This window comes from Atheta coriaria, unplaced genomic scaffold (genome assembly GCF_025399875.1).
Source record: "Atheta coriaria isolate IRGN ID8LTWV9N9 unplaced genomic scaffold, Caltech_Dcor_3.1 hic_scaffold_3_pilon, whole genome shotgun sequence".
Lineage (NCBI taxonomy): Eukaryota > Metazoa > Arthropoda > Insecta > Coleoptera > Staphylinidae > Dalotia > Dalotia coriaria.
In genome coordinates, this window is record NW_027045445.1 from 10,696,029 (window position 1) to 10,712,787 (window position 16,759).

Consider the following 16,759-nt stretch of genomic DNA (forward strand, 5'->3'; position numbering starts at 1 on the left):
TATAGGTATAAACTTTCATCCCCCATTTCACCCTTTTAAAGTTTTTTAATCGCAACAATAACTACCCTATGTTCTTCTCAAATTAATTATCTATCTTTACACTAAAATTTATTAAAATTATTTGAATAGTTTAGGAGTTAATCAGTAACAAACAAACAAAATTTCACATTTCTCCTATTTTGAAGGCTTTAATAATTGTTTAAACATTATTACCTATATAATTTTACCTAAAACAAAATCTCCTACAACCCTAAACATGATTTCACCATAAACACCCTTAATAGGCCTAAATATTTACCTATTACCTGTTTTTTAGGCTACATACTTTTATTATTACAGTTATTAAACCCGCCGGGTAGTAATTTTGATAATAATTTTTTATTTAATTTTTATTTAATGCAGTTTATCACAATGTGGAAGCGTTCAAGGTTCACCGCGATCACTAGGCCAGTTACTACCAACCACCCCCGGGGGCTGTAATGAAATGCCCGACAAGTCGACTTTCCTCCCGCGTTGCTATTAGTTGTGTGAATAATTGTAAGGTAAGGTATTAGCGTGCGATTGGGTCGTTGATATCACACACATATGTCGGCTGTATGTAGGTTAGTTGCGGTGCGTTCGTTTCCGTGTGAGAGCGCTAAGATTTTTTGTGCCGGGTGAAAATATGCTGGTCGATGGCGCGTACCTGCCGAGATGATAACATCATAGTTTTATAGATTCGCGTGACCACTCAATCCCCACTTTGGCTTTGGCCTAAGCAACCCCTGAGCAAAACCCTTTGCAACCCTTAACCCGAGACTTCGTAAACCTAATGTAATGCCGACGAACGGACGATGCTGGCACTGGTGGTGGCATAACTTAAGGGTGAGTTAAAGTGAAGATTTTCTTGAGGTTTAAGGTAATATACTAAATTGCGTTACTTACACTTGAATAAACGTTGAATATACAACATCTAGAGATATATTAAGCAATAGCTTTTGCCCGGTAGTGTTTAATAAAAATGTAATTTGTTTTTACTCTCTTGTTCTAGACATAGTATGTGTCAATTCTATCAATAAGATTCGCAAGTTTATTTTGAACAAAATAATTGTATAAAGAAATGCTAATAATGCACTTTAGCGCGCCATCTCAGGTTCAACTATTTAACTATAAATATGATTGAATCTCAATGCCAACTTTTATCCTATAGAAGAAGGCTGTCTTTTGGGTTTTCAGGAATTATTAGAATTTTTCTCGCCGTAAAACTATCCTTGGACTTTAACAAACATGTTAAAAAGAATTGGTCAAATTGGTCTAGGCGTTGTTGAGTTTTGCGTTTACCAACAGACTTTTCGATTCATTTTTATATTATAGATAGATATGAAGATAATTTTTAAAACTATGTAATTAAATTTTGAACACAGACAAAATCCTAAAAGCTTTTGGCAAAGTTGATGAAAAGAATAATAGATGTCGGAGGATACGTGGATGAACAATTGAAGTGCATTCAATTTTAAATTTTTGCGACCTATGTGCCCCGATGGTCCATTGTGTAGTACCAGTTTCATGTAGGTATGACAGTTCATGTATGACATATTCGCCGCCCCTGCGACGCGTTATCTATCATATCGCATATCCCATCGAAACGAATCTCATCTATTTCGAAATCGATAAATCCACGTTTCGTGTTTTGCGTTCGCTTTGTCTAGTCGGGCAAAAGGATGCGATGCGATGCAATGCAATGCAATCGAATGGAATCGTTGTTGTCTTTTATTCAAGTCGGCCAAACAACTATGCGCACCGTGCTTCCTTCACTTCACTTCACTTCACTTCACTTGCGTTCGAGTTGTGAGTTTTTTGCGCCCGCTTTTCAAATTGATATAAATGATGCTTGCATATTTTATGGAGGCGCAAAACGCTCAGAAACGACTTGGTTTGCGTGCACAACTCGGGAAAGGAAAGGAAATTAACCTGGAGTACTCCTGTGCGATACTCTTGAATATCTACATCTACATTTCAAAGTCAAGTGGTATAAATGTTGAGTTAGTTTTAATTTTATGTAAGTTGCCATTGAAATATATTTCGGCGGAAAGTATAAAAAGTTGCATAACTTACATTTTAGTTTGGCTGCTTAATTTAAATCCACAAATAGTTTAGTTTTTTATTAATTACGCTTAAACCAATCAACCTATGCGGATATTTTTTTCAGGGACTTGTTCAGTATTAAATTGAATAATTATTAATGAAAAAATATAAATTCCATATGAAATTTATATTTAGTTATACTCAAATTTGTAACACATTCAAATATTCTACGTAACTTTTTAATAACCAACTTTAATTGCTCATAACTTTTTGTAATTAAGATATTAATAAAATCTTTATGCAGTTGGATTTAGAATCTAATTAAGAATATATTCGTGAAAGAATTGTAATTTTAACTCAAAAAGTTTGCGAGTTATTCAACAAATATTGCATGAATTGCAAAAATTTTAAATTTTAATTCTTTTGATTATGATGCGCCACAAAAATACTTTTATAAATATGAATATAGATAATGAATTTTATGCCTACGTGATTTGCAATTTGACAAATTCTATTATTTCCGATATTGAATTCGTCGATTTGATGCAATAATTTCGCTTCACACCTTACATACAGTCATATTATTTCAATTTGCCCAATTTGATGAATCGATGACAAAGTAATATTCCAATTTGTATGCGCATAAAATTAATTATTTAACATTCGCACTGATAGAAATAATTGTTCTTAATATTAAAATTAAATTAACCACTAAAAAAGCACTCAATTGAAACAAAAATAATAAATTATATAGCCAAGTATTAAATTTTATAGCGAAAACCTCTAAAACACAATAAAAGCAAGTCAGAGTATATTTAAATGTAAATTCTTGAGCATGAGTGAGTGCAGTGTGCGCATGAGAAAAATTCCTTGGCGTGCCTCCCGCGAACAATGGACACTACATCCGCTCATGAAGTGGTTCTTCCTTACGATGGTCACGATAGAGAATGAGAATCATTTGCTTCGAAACCGAACGATACGATGTGATGCCAGTGCGCTCAACCGTTTGGTATTTGCTAATACACCTCTACAAATTTAAACAATTCACTAGCGCAAAGAGAATAAAATACAAATAAAAGAATAGTGCTCATGCGCAGATTGGTGCAATAGATTTGGACTCATTAGACTGTGAAAACAGTGAAACCACAACAAGAGTTAATGGAAAAGAGCAAAAAGAAGAAAAAAAGAAATTAAAAGTAAAAAATACATCGCATTGTAAAGTTGTGGATGACCACAGGTCAAACAGGAATCGCGGGATAAAAGGGATAACAGACGAAAGAATCAACTGCATGCAACAGTAGATTTTTATACAAATGAGAGGAACAGTAGTGGACACAAATACAGAGTACTCTCTATTGGTTAAATCCTCAAAGTAAACAAATTTGGGTGGATCAATCGTAGAGTAGGTAATCATGGACTAATTGAAATTACAGTAAATCGGAATAAATTAAAGTTGATTCACTGATAAAAGTCACCTAGACTAATTTGGCCAATTCTTTTTTAAATGTTCATCGAAGTCCAAGGATGGTTTTTACGCCGAGAAAAATTCGAATAATTTAAATAATTAAATAAATAATTTAATAAATAATTTTTTATAGGTTAAAAGTTGGTATTGAGATTCAATCATAGTTATAGTTAAATAGTTGAATCCAAGATGGCGCGCTAAAGTGCATTATTAGCAATCTTTATATAATTAATTTCTTTAAAATAAAATTGCGAATCTTATTGATAGAATTGACACATACTATGTCTAGAACAAGAGAGTAAAAACGAATTACATTTTTATTAAACACTACCGGGACAAAGTTGCGGGTAAAAGCTAGTCCTGAATGATTGTTTTGTAAAAAAATGTCAGGAACAATAGAGTAAAAACGAAATATATTTTGAATAAACACTACCAGAACGAAGTCGAGGGTAAAAGCTCGTAAATCATACTTTTAAAGTTCTTACAAAATGTTTGAATAAAAATATGTATTTCACAGAGATAATGTATTATTACAGCCTATTGTTAACACGTTTAGTACTTTTTTGTAATATTTATCGCTCGCATTGATGATTCCATAAATTCCTTAGCTTATAATTTAAAAAAAAACCAATGCCGCAATTGAAAATAGAGGGCAGTAAAATTAGTTTTTAAACCGATAATTAAAAAATCTTTTTTTTTCTCTTTAATTAGAGCAATAAACATAAACATGTCACATTTTAACTTTTTTTTTTAATTGAATGTAAATATTATGATTACTGATACATATAGATATAGATACCTATCCGCTTAAGATTGATAATAGTTTTATTAGTTGTCCATTGCATCCGCAGCATCCGTAGCATCTCGATGGCATCGGTCGCTCGTTCGCAGTTTGATATCGAGCGATAAAGCTACTGCAAGTACCCTTTAACGACGCATATAAAATTATTGCATGTTTTGCGCGCGCGTATGCTTACGTTCTGTTTTTATCTTTTGCTCATTTTATGCAGTTCGCTACCAGTTGAAATTCAAAAATATTTACATACACAAGTGCGCGGCACTTGTAAGCGTCGTGTGTGTGTGTGTGCGAGAAGCATTTTTGAGAAGTGGAGCGCAAGCGGAATGCCAAGTTGCGATGCATCGCTTAATTTTATTTTACGGCCCGTTATCTATCGTAATTTTTATCGCTTTATGGCTATAATAGCGGTTTTATTGTCGTGAATGCATGAAACAAATGTTATACGTTAATATAAAGTTTAGCGAGTTGGCGGCTTTGCGTACGTAGTGACTTGTTAAGTTATCAAATTGGTACAGATATAGATACTTGAACAATTGTAATTTATCTTGAAGTATGCATTCTTCTTTGTTCAGATACAGTTTGAATATAAATTTGTATATGTTTTGTAGGTTTATAGTTATTATCTCGATTTTTAGCAAAATCAGTTCAATTACTTTAGTTTTTAATTCATTTCTCGAAAACTATTAAACTTACAGTTATAATTCTTTCAATAATTTATTAAGCATTAAATTCGGAATGTAAGCGTAAATAAATTTTATGAAAAACTATTTTTTTAACCAATGTTACAAACCAATATTTCTCTGAATTTATCACAAGCATTTTTCAAATTGTAGGTAATTTTAATTGTTTATAACTTTTAATGATAGATTATGACAAACAAACATTTTGGAGGTTGGATGCAAAATTTAATTGGGAATCTAATTCTGCAAAAATAATTGCTATTGCATGAATAGAATCCGAGTTATTGTCTAATTAATAACTCTAATAATAAAATATTCCTACCAATGTGTAATTTCGTTAAATATTAATGATATTTTCCATACGAAAGCCCCAGAAACATTTTTTTTTATTCGAGTGTACTCGTATAATAGATTTCCATTAATAACCCAAATAATTCAATAAAACTTTAAATTCACGCAATTATCATAAAACCAAAAATTATGTCGCTTATTAAACTCCATGTCCAGGACTCATTTTCCACGCTTAATATACATACCACTATTTTAATTCTTAAATAGAATAAAACGTCTGCACTTAAAAATAAAAGAAAAGCACGAAGCAAGTTAGAGTTGATATGTGCAGCGGTTTTCATTAAAATCGGGCGGTAATTCCCTGTCGCCACCGCAACTCGTCCGTCGCACACGCCTTGATTAAAATTCTCTTCATTATCGTCTTTATAAACACACGAATACCAACACACGCACGCCGCCACAAACACCCTGTATGCGGTGTATGTGTGTATAAGCATGGATGCGCGTTTTGTACACGTACGAAATATGTAAATTACGGCGACGAGACGAAATCGGACGAAAACCAAATGGGAAAAGTTGCTAATATATTGCGAGAATATTAAAATATCCCAACGTTGGCGAATAAATAATGTGCGGCTATGCGAAAATCTAAAAGTTTTAATGTACCAACAGGCATTTATCATTAAATCACTATAAATTGCTATATAATAATCATAAAAATCCATATCTACTTATATTAATAGTATGAAAGGATGTGGTATGTTGCCTTTTCACGTGAAAACCACTGGCAAATTTTTAATGAATTTTGGTTTAGAGATAGACATAAACTACTTTTTGTCACAAAAAACTAAAATTAAACGTGAAAGGGGCAAAATTATTGGAAAACTCGGAACAATTTCTAATTTTTTTCAATACATTCATACGACCAAATAAAAATGCCACACAAATGTAGTAATTCTAAGGTGACGACTGAATAGAAATAATTATGTATATTCTCTAGTGTGTACATCTGTGCATCATCATTGAGAACACACTCGAAGAGCAAATGTGGCGACTAAGTTAATAAATCAGTCGATAGAAATAAAAATAAAACGCAGATCGTAAATATGAACACACATGTATGTATATAATGCAGTAAAGTGGGTTCATAATGAAGAGGGTTTGCTTGTTGGTGGTTGGCTATTTTCGGAGCATGTGTGCACATGTGTGCATACATCACCCTCAGGATGGAAAAATCTAACCAAATCTGGCGTAATCCTCGCGCGTTCGTATATTAGCCGCCCTTATGGCGTCGGGGCGTGCGGCTCCAACCCCTGATTTACTCGATACAGTTATAATTGACTTGAATACGAGTACACCACAGAATATTCAAAATCTCACATATGGCGGTAGAAAAAACATACAGGAGCAGAACACTTATGAATTTAGATTTGGGTAGTGTTTAAGTGGTTAAGAATAGTTGGTTAATGTTAAGGGTAGTTTAACTCGATAAATTAAAATCAAAGAATATTGAATCAGATATAGAATTGAAGAGAATTTAATAGAGAATATTATTCCAAAAGGAAACTTTAGAAAAAAACTGTAGAATTAGCGTAAAAAGTGGAAAATGTAAAGTATTGCACTATAACTAACGCCATCTATGAAAAAAATATGTGGCAAATAACCTGAACACCAATGAATTACTTTCAAATACAAGTTTCTACTAATTTTTCTAGAGATGGCGTAACTTCTTCAATTCATGGTGCTGCAACCAGCATAGCATACATAAATGTTTAACTTATGGCGGATGTCACATGTGTCACATCTTGACTTCTTCATTCTCATCCAACAATCCAACACAAAAACAATTATTTTTTAAATCGCGTGCATCACATTCCAGGCGTTTAATGCTTGTCGGATGCGCTTTGTAGCTTTCAACTTCCACTTTTTTCCTATCAACTTAATTGTAGCGCGACGCTGTGTCAACTGTCGACACTTTCTTCTTCGAACTCGCATTTAATTACTTTTTCATCTATTAATATGACGTCGCGCATGATGCGTTACAATACCAACATTGCACGCGCGTCACATCCGCTCAAGGAAGTATTAAAATATCATTTTACAACCAAAAAAACATTAAATGTGTTTAATGTTTTACTTTTTAAGAAAATAAAGATCTATAATATAAAAATGAATTGCAAAATTTGTTGGTAAGTGCATAACTCAACAACGCCTAGATCAATTTGGCCTATTATTTTTTTAAAATGTTTGTTAAAGTCCAAGGAAGGTTTTAACGGCGAGAAAAATTCGAGTGATTGCCGGGAAAACCCTAAAGACAGCCGTTTTCTATAGGATAAAAATTAACATTGAGATTCAATCAAAGTTATAGTTAAATAGTTGAATCCAAGATGGCGCGCTGAAGTGCATTATTAGCAATTTTAATATAATTAATTTCTTTAAAATAAAATTGCAAATCTTATTGATAGAATTGACACATACTATGTCTAGAACAAGAGAGTAATAACAAATTATATTTTTATTAAACACTACCAGGACAAAGTCGCGGGCAAAAGTTACTTGCTTCATAAATCGTAACATGTAACACGATAATCATTGTTTAGTAGGACGTTTGACTCAATTTCCCCAATTTTCCCAAATTCCACCAAAACAAATCCGACGATAATGATACATAACAATCGTATTATCGTACAAGTTTACCGAGACAGCCGGACAATTATTGTTATTACATTTCCGACATATATACGTTTCACGCTCTCCAATAACCCGAACATTTTCCACACCCTCTCATTATTTTTCCTCGATGCGTTGTATTATATTATTCTCTTTGTTTCAAGTTAACATTTTAATATTTCACCATTTGTAAAGCTTTTCGGGCATCAAGTTTTTCATCCGACTTGACCAGGTCTTTGGTGAATAATAAATAACACCGATTGATAATAGCCGCCCACGAAGTAAATTCGGACGCATTCATTACACGTTACATATTTAACAACTGGGGGCGTTCTGGGCATTCGGAAGGGTGGTTTCCACTGCCTACCCACCCATTCATTCAATTCACGTGCGTGAATCAAGTGTTGCACAAGGATTTTCTCTCAAGATTCAAAAGATAATCCCTTGCTTGCAAGAGATAAATAAGTGAGCAGGCGAATTATGTTCGAATTTGTCGGTGGAAGGCGGTTTGCGATGATGAATGCGTTCGCGCTTGCAGTCATTCATTGCAGCATCTGTTGTTTACCATTTCGCAGCGTTTCCGCGGTTGGCGAAAACTTGGAAATAAACAGCCTGCAACAAATTGCAACCGGGGATGCAATAGGAAAAATAAATCATATCTATACGTATCTAGTAAAAGATTCTTTTAGGTATAAATTCCAAGATGCGTTATTTTTTCTCATTTCATTATATCCGGTTGGTCTCGGTGTGAAATTGGAGAAAATTCAAAACGCGGAGCTCTGCTGCCTGGTGCGGCATATTGAATTGGAGAAATTATTTTATTTCCACGTGGAAATAAGCATTATCCCTGGCACGCTTCCTACAGATTGAAGTATTCGAATAAATTATCAGGATAAAGCAACGGCGACGCAGACGAGAATGTTATTTCTTTATTTCTAAAGGTTTATTTAAGTAGATTTTCGTGTTATTACAGCGATGCGACATCGTTTCAAATGTTCTTATTTTATTATATAATCATATTTAGGGGTTGGGCCAACAATGCGTATAAAACTGAAGAAATTTGTTAAAATTACAAATTTTGTTATTTTTGTAGCAAAAAGGTTTTTTTTTAATCGTGTTGATAAAAAAAATTGAGAAAAAACTCCGAATTTTACTTTAAAAAATAATAAATGCTTGAATTGTCCTGCAGCGCCATCTAGATTCACGTTATATAACTATATTTATCATTAAATACTCATATAAACTTTCAACCCTTATTTTACACCCTTAAAGTTAAATTTTAGCGACAAAAAGTAGTCTATATTCTTTTCCTTATTCAAAAATATTTCTATACAAAATTTTATCGAAATTAATTCAGTGGTTTTTGCGTCAAAGCGTCGCAAACATACAATCTAGCTATTAATGTATTGATAGAATATTTGTAAAATAAAATTTGTACTTTACATTTGTTTGCAGGAAGTAAAAATTGATTCTTTTTCCGTAATGTTGTGACCATTTCTTTCCCGTGACACAATAATGGCAATAACGTAAAGAAACAAAGGTATCAAAAGGCCGCGAAATCCTTGAAAGTCCAGGAAACGCGCTTAGGCGCACACAAAGTGACTATCGATTGTGGCGTGCTGACCATTGGCCGGCGACGGCGACAAACCCTTTCATTATTTTCTTGAAATGCGGGGACGTGTGGCGGCGCGCGACGGCTCAGCCGCCCCCCGCCGCCCGCGGATATTACGTATAAGCACGTATCGCAAACCAAGAAAGAAAAAGCAAAAAACCAGCGCTCGGCAAACACCATGAGCTTGAACATGAACATGTCACCAGCTTACATGAGCTTTAACCCCTTCGAAATGAAAGATTTTAAAATGTATTTAGAAATATTTTCGAGTGGAAAATTAGCGCAAACTAGTAATATTTCTATTGCGGATAATCGCTGCGGTGGTTGGCTGATGGTGGTTAGTAATAGGACGTACAACAAATTGAACGATAAATTACAGGGCGAGATGAAAGCGTTATTGCCCGGCGGCGGGCGAGCGCGGGCCCAAATTAAACGGAATTAAATGACAATAAATGAAAGATGGCTGCGCGACGCGAGTGGGGGGGCGGAAATCGTTCACGTTCGTCGATTGCATTTCACTCTTCCGCTTTCGTTCCTCTATGATCATGCTTTGTAGTTATCGATGGTTGGCGAACGCTCATTTCCGCAAATTATCGATAAATAATTATTATCAATTTGTGCATGTCCTCTTGAGTTGTTATCGAGTTCAATCCTATTATTTATTATATCAGTAAACAAGCTACAAAGGAAAAAGAAAGTATTTTTTACTTTTACGGTTAATAACTTTTCAATCACCCTGTATATTTTTAATTGTTTACTATCAAAATAAAGAGAATTTTATTACGCATAATTTGATACCATACTTATTTTTCTACAATAAAAATTACGAGCTACAGAGTGATTTTTAACAAAAAATAATGTTAAAATAGTCAAGATTTGAGGTTATGTGCGTTGTACAAGCGCCACCTATCAAAAACAAACCATATATAGACTTCTGCTTTAGAAAAAAATTACAACAGCCTTTTGCACCCCTAATAACACCCCTAAAACACCCAAGTTCTGATTTCTTGCAAATTTTTCAACCCAAACCCCGCTTGTAATTGTTATTTGATGGCCGATGGTCGTTTCGATGGTGGTAGCGATCGTGTACTCCTTCGTGCACGTTTACCCTCGTATTCAAGTGAGGTGTGTGAGTGCAGTTAGCGGCGTTAGCACTACACTAGTGAAACTCCAGCACCGACAGCAAGGATTGTAGTGGTGCATGTGAGAGCTTGAAGAGAATGAGGGGTTTACAACCCTTCGCGAATGCGTGCACGAGTGCCACCGATAGCGTGCCGCGCCGGAATTACGGCATTAAAATAATGAATTCCACTTCTTGTTTATGATAAATTATTTTATTGTGCGGGCCTGTTCGATTTTCCACCGCTGCCGCCACTGCCGCCAGATTTAACCCACATTTTCAGCGTCAGTCAAACGCAATTATTTCATATTTTATATTTGTACTACAGTGGAACTAACATGGTTATAGTAAAAACAAAGCAAACAATTGAAAATTATTTTAAAAATTAGCTTTTGCGCGCGACTTTGTCCAGGTAGTGTTTAACAAATATGTAATTTGTTTTTACTCTCATGTTCTAGACATAGTATGTGTTAAATCTATTAATAAAATTCGCAATTTTATTTTAAAGAAATTAATTATATAAAGAATTGCTAATAATGCACTTCAGCGCGCCATCTCGGATTCAACTATTTAACTATAACTATGATTGAATCTCAATGTCAACTTTTATCCTATTGAAAAGGGTTGTCTTTAGGGCTTTCCCGGCAATTATTCGAATTTTCTAGCCGTAAAAACCATCCTTGGGCTTTAACAAATATTTAAAAAAAGAATTGGCCAAATTGGTCTAGGCGTTGTTGAGTTATGCGCTTACCAACAGATTTTACGATTCATTTTTATATTATAGATTAAAAAAAATAATAATTTTTACTTCTCCGCTCTTTAATTGAGTCTTCTCTGAATGAAATTTATGTTATGTCTACTTATTTTCAGTCTGAAGCTGTGAGGAAGACTTCAATTTATCTTGGACGTGAAACGTTAAGTAACTGTTTGACTTAAGTCACATTTCAAGGGTGCGCTGGAAATGGCACGTGTCTTATAATAAGTCTGCTGTGAGTTTTGCCCGTGCTGCTTGAACACGGTGTAATTCTGGTTATTTTTAGTCGCGTTTATGGCGAATAGCAATAAGTAACGTTTTTGTGTCGGCTTATGCACGATTGCACGTACGGAAGAAAACGAAAGGGTGAAATAACGTCGTGACTCGAGTGTCGCAGACGTTTCGAGAATAGATTTGTTTTGGAAATGTTTTATTTTCTTCGTTTTCAACAAGTTTCAAGTTCAACAAGTTCATTTTTTTCTCGAAAACTTTGTAAAAATGCGTTTTGTGTGTTCTACCAGAAACATTTTTATCGGACGTAGCACAAAGTAAACAAACCGCGAGCCAGACACACCGAAACTCGTAAAAAAATCTCTCTTACGACTTGAAAATGAAGAAATAAAGTCACGTTGATGTGCGAGTTGATGTTTGATGCGTAAAACGTATAGTGAAAGGAACTGACAAACAGACGCTTTAAAAAAAACTAGTGCATTTTATGTATATGCACATGGCCAGCAATTAAATCTTGCCCAACTTGATTTAGAGTCATTTACAATTGAGTAAGAGAATTTCCAAATTTCAGGTCTATATAAATAAACAAGGAATTTGAACGCATTAAAATTTCCTGAAAAATGTAAAAACCTGTTTATTATAAAAATTAAAAACAAGAAGTTGATTTTTGAGGTTAGGTACGTCACATTCATTTCAATTTATATAAATACTTGCGCTTGCCCGCGACTTCCTCCTGGTAATGTTTAATAAAAATGTAATTCGTTTTTACTCTCTTGTTCTAGACATAGTAGGTATGTGTCAATTCCAACCAAAGATTCGCAATTTTATTGTAAAGAAATTAATTATAAAGAATTGCTAATAATTTATTTCAGCGCGCCCTCTCGGATTCAACTATTTAACTATAACTATGATTGAATCTCAATGCCAACTTTTATCTTATAGAAAAAGGCTGTCTTCCGGGTTTTCCCGGCAATTATTCGAATTTTTCTCGCCGTAAAAACCATCCTTAGACTTTAACGAACATTTAAAAAAAATAATTTGCCAAATAGGTCAAGGCGTTGTTGAGTTATGCGTTTTCCAACAGATTTTGCGATTTATTTTTAAGGTTTTTAAACTTTAACTTAAGAACTTGATTGTGCATTGATAAAGAAAACTCTTAATTTGTAAAGGAAACCATTCCTTTCCTTATAAATAGAAATGTTATGCAAAATAAATTACACGAACAAATCAACATAAAATCCACCGTTATGTGTTAAACCGTAAAAAGCTTTGTAAAGCCGTGTAAACCCGTTGTTAAACCATGATTTACCACTTTTAGCATTTCCAGCGTTTAGCCGCGTGGTTTGAATTTCATTTGATGTTTGTCAAACATCATTCAAATTCGACTTCACTTTATAACCTCGCAATTGATTGATGGTTTCTTTCAATTCAAATGCGTTGACTTATAAATATACCTACATAGTACACAAAACCTAACCACACTTTTCAAGCATTCCGCAGCATCAAGTAATTCTGCTCGTGCGAACAGAAATATAAGTGAACATTAGTCGCCCTTTCTTTTTGCTCCGCAGGTAAAATAGCAACGCATTAAGGTATATATAAAATTGAAATATACATTTGTGTGGCGATTTAATAAAAGACCAAGCGAGTTCACAAAGTTCACACGAACTAACGACCAACACACATACATACTCACACACATATATTTACTATACAACTGTTTGACTAACAATAAGCTAACAAACTGAGTCGAAAAGTTGGCTAACAATGAACATAGGCATAGATACACTCAAAAAAAAAGAAGATATGCGTAGCTAATTTATAACGAAAGTACAACCCTGTGATTTTTTCCACACGAAACCAACAACAAAAAATAATTTATTTTCCGGTCGGCGGTGTGCGCCTTTAGTTATTTTTAACACGTGTAAACAAATGTAAACTCATGTTGGTGGTGTACACACGCTTCAAACATTCAAATCGTGCGTTCGATTGGAATTCTCGCAGGTAGAAAAAAAACATTAAAATCGCGACGTGCCGACAATACACAATGCGTTTTCTTTGACACGTTGGAAAATTAAATGTCAGCCAGTTTTAATTCACGGCGCAAAGGTGCTTTTTAATTGTATGTTTCTTGCAATAAATACGAACTTACAATACCTGCATTGTGTAGCGAAGACAAAACCTACCTAGGAAGTCGTTTGGATGCAATCTGAGACGGACTATGACGCCATTTTGTTTTTCCTACTCGTTTTTGTGACGGCTTATGTTTAAAGATGCATGAAGCGTAATCGTAAGCCAAGCTAAGCGCAAAGTGATCGACGACGAACGACGAAGACAACATGAATGCAAGAATTTACTTTAAGAATAAAGTATTTTTTGTGTTGTTTTTGTATTTAAGGTTATGTCGAACGTTGATTGTCCCTTGTGTTCGTTGATGGTGCATTAGCAGGCAGCATTTTAGAGACATGTAAAAAGTCAAGAAGCCCCGAGGCTCGACGCTCTGCTGACCCAAGCGATATAAAATAAAGACAACGTTGAATAGACACTTTTCAGCCTCTACATATTCACATTGAGTAGTGTATAGTGTGGTTGGTGTTGTGTGACTTTGATGTTTAATGTGTTTTTTTCTTCATTCATTCGCCAAGTCGAGGCAAGGCGAGAGGCGAGTCATTCATAGATGCGCTTGCGTTGCTCCTACATGTTTCTATCTAGTGGTGAGAAAAAAGCACGACGACAAAATAGACAGCATTATGCTGGTAAATTGCATGTGGAAGAGGATGTTAGATGCATCTTTAAAAACTAGAAAATTGTGGAAAACAACAAACTGCGGTGGAAAGAACAACTGAGTAGTGTTTAAAAAGGATGTTTAAGAGATGTAATGTTTAATGTGTGGTCATTAAGGAAAGAATAAGTAACTTATTGTGTGATGAATAAATATAAAAGGCTACTTTGTAAATTTTGAGGTTATGTTGCAAAAAATGCTTTAATAGCACCGTACATTTAAGTTTTAAACATGTTTTTAGGGCAATAAATATGCTTTTATTATAAAACAAGCCACAATAACTTTTAACAGCCCGTATATAAACAATGTAATATTATTATCTGTTACCGAATTTTCAAAAATGTAAAATTTCAAGTAAAAAATGAATTTTTTATTATTTAACGAGTTTTTGCCCGCGACTTCGTCCGGGTAGTGTTTAATAAAAATGTAATTCAGTTTTACTCTCTTGTTCAAGACATGGTATGTGTCAATTCTATCAATAAGATTCGCAATTTTATTTTAAAGAAATTATGCATATAAAGAATTGCTAATAATGAACTTCAGGGCGCCATCTCGCATTTAACTATAACTATGATTGAATCTCAATGCAAACTCTTATCCTATAGAAAAGGGCTGTCTTTTGGGTTTTCCGGGCAATTATTCGATTTTTTCTCGCCGTAAAAACCATCCTTGGACTTTAGCGAACATTATAAAAGAAGAATTGGTTAAATTAGTGTAGGCGTTATTGAGTTATGCCCGTATCAACAGATTTTGCGATTCATTTTATATTATGCATTGATTAATTTGATTAATAACAGATGGGCCCAGAAAAATTTAATGCCCTTCAGGCGTTTTTCCATATTTCAAGTAAAAAAAAAAAACAACGAAAGAGCCAAAAAAAAACATGCAAATATATTTTTTCTAAATTTGTAATAAACCTGTTTACGTATTTTCTGATTGTATAAAAAGCATTTTTAATGCCACAATCAAATAATCCGATATCAGTTACATCATTGATGCTTATTATTTGTTCGTTCGTTATAAGCTAATCACACACAAAACAGAAATATTTCCCCGATACATCCCTAATATTACCTAAAACAGCGCTAACATATTGTGGTTATCCAATTTGCCTGCTTCATTAATAATGCACAAGCACTGCAACATTCACAGGTACTCGCACTCGGACTCTTTCGGCTTGCAGGCTTTTCAATACGCCACCCACACATAACGCACACATATGGGAAAGTAAAATATAACGCTGCGATGTTAACAGTTACCACAAAGCAAATGAAGCAAAGTCAACATATTTCATGACATGTCGCATGGGTCATGTCCATGTCGTCGCACACTTATAATGAGCATGTGACAATATAACAAATATACAATATAGGGTTATATATTTACTGCAAGTAGTTTTTTTTTGTTTTCTACTAAACTATGTTTTTGTTTTATTTTTAGTGAAATATTTCTATTTTCAAAAGTTAATTTTTTCAAGCAGGAGATTAGAAATTTTACATTTTGAGTAGGTCTAGAAAAAAGTGTAGTATTGGTTGCCTATAGTGATGAAATTGCCAATATTGGAATCTTGTAATCGAACATTGACAAAATCTACTACAAACTATTAAAATGATATCAATTCATTATTTTTGAGTTAAATCAAGTAAGTATTTGCCTTAGCACATATTTTTATATTCTCCTAACCTATGTTTTCATTATTTTTACGGCAAAATAATAAAATATAACACAAAAATCCACATTTCAAGTGTATATACAAAATAAATGTTTTGTTGGTTGCATATAGTGATTAAATTGCCTTTTATGAAACTTTGTAATCGAATATATACAAAATCTAATACAAAATTTAAAAATTATATAAATTTTTATTCCAATCACGTCCGCCTTTCCCATAGTAATTTTTCCTTTTCCTACTAACCTACATTTTCATTATTTTCACAATGAATTAATAATAAATAAATTTCCGTGATCATAAAATCGTCTGATAATCGCAGCACTTGTCAATTATATCCACGCCATAAAATAAAAACACTTTACCACATGTGCTCTACTGCAACATTTTTCTACAGAGCTAATATATGAATATATGCACTAATATTTCTGTTAATGGCGCGCATAAATATTTATGTCGTTGAGGGTGTGTATGGCTGGCGATAATGAATGCACCAGCAAATCGAGTGCAACACATCAACAAAACTCGGCCAATGCAATCAACGAACGCGACGGGAAATCGCTTTCCGACATACCAACAACAGGTAAACTATAAAACTAAAACTACAACATCAAGCTGGCAT

General features: G+C 33.9%; 1 protein-coding gene across 1 annotated transcript in view; it reads right to left on the minus strand.

Annotated features, from left to right (window-relative positions):
- Positions 1-16,759, minus strand: part of LOC135789742 (protein sidekick-like) — a 54,684-nt gene that overhangs the window by 16,867 nt on the left and 21,058 nt on the right.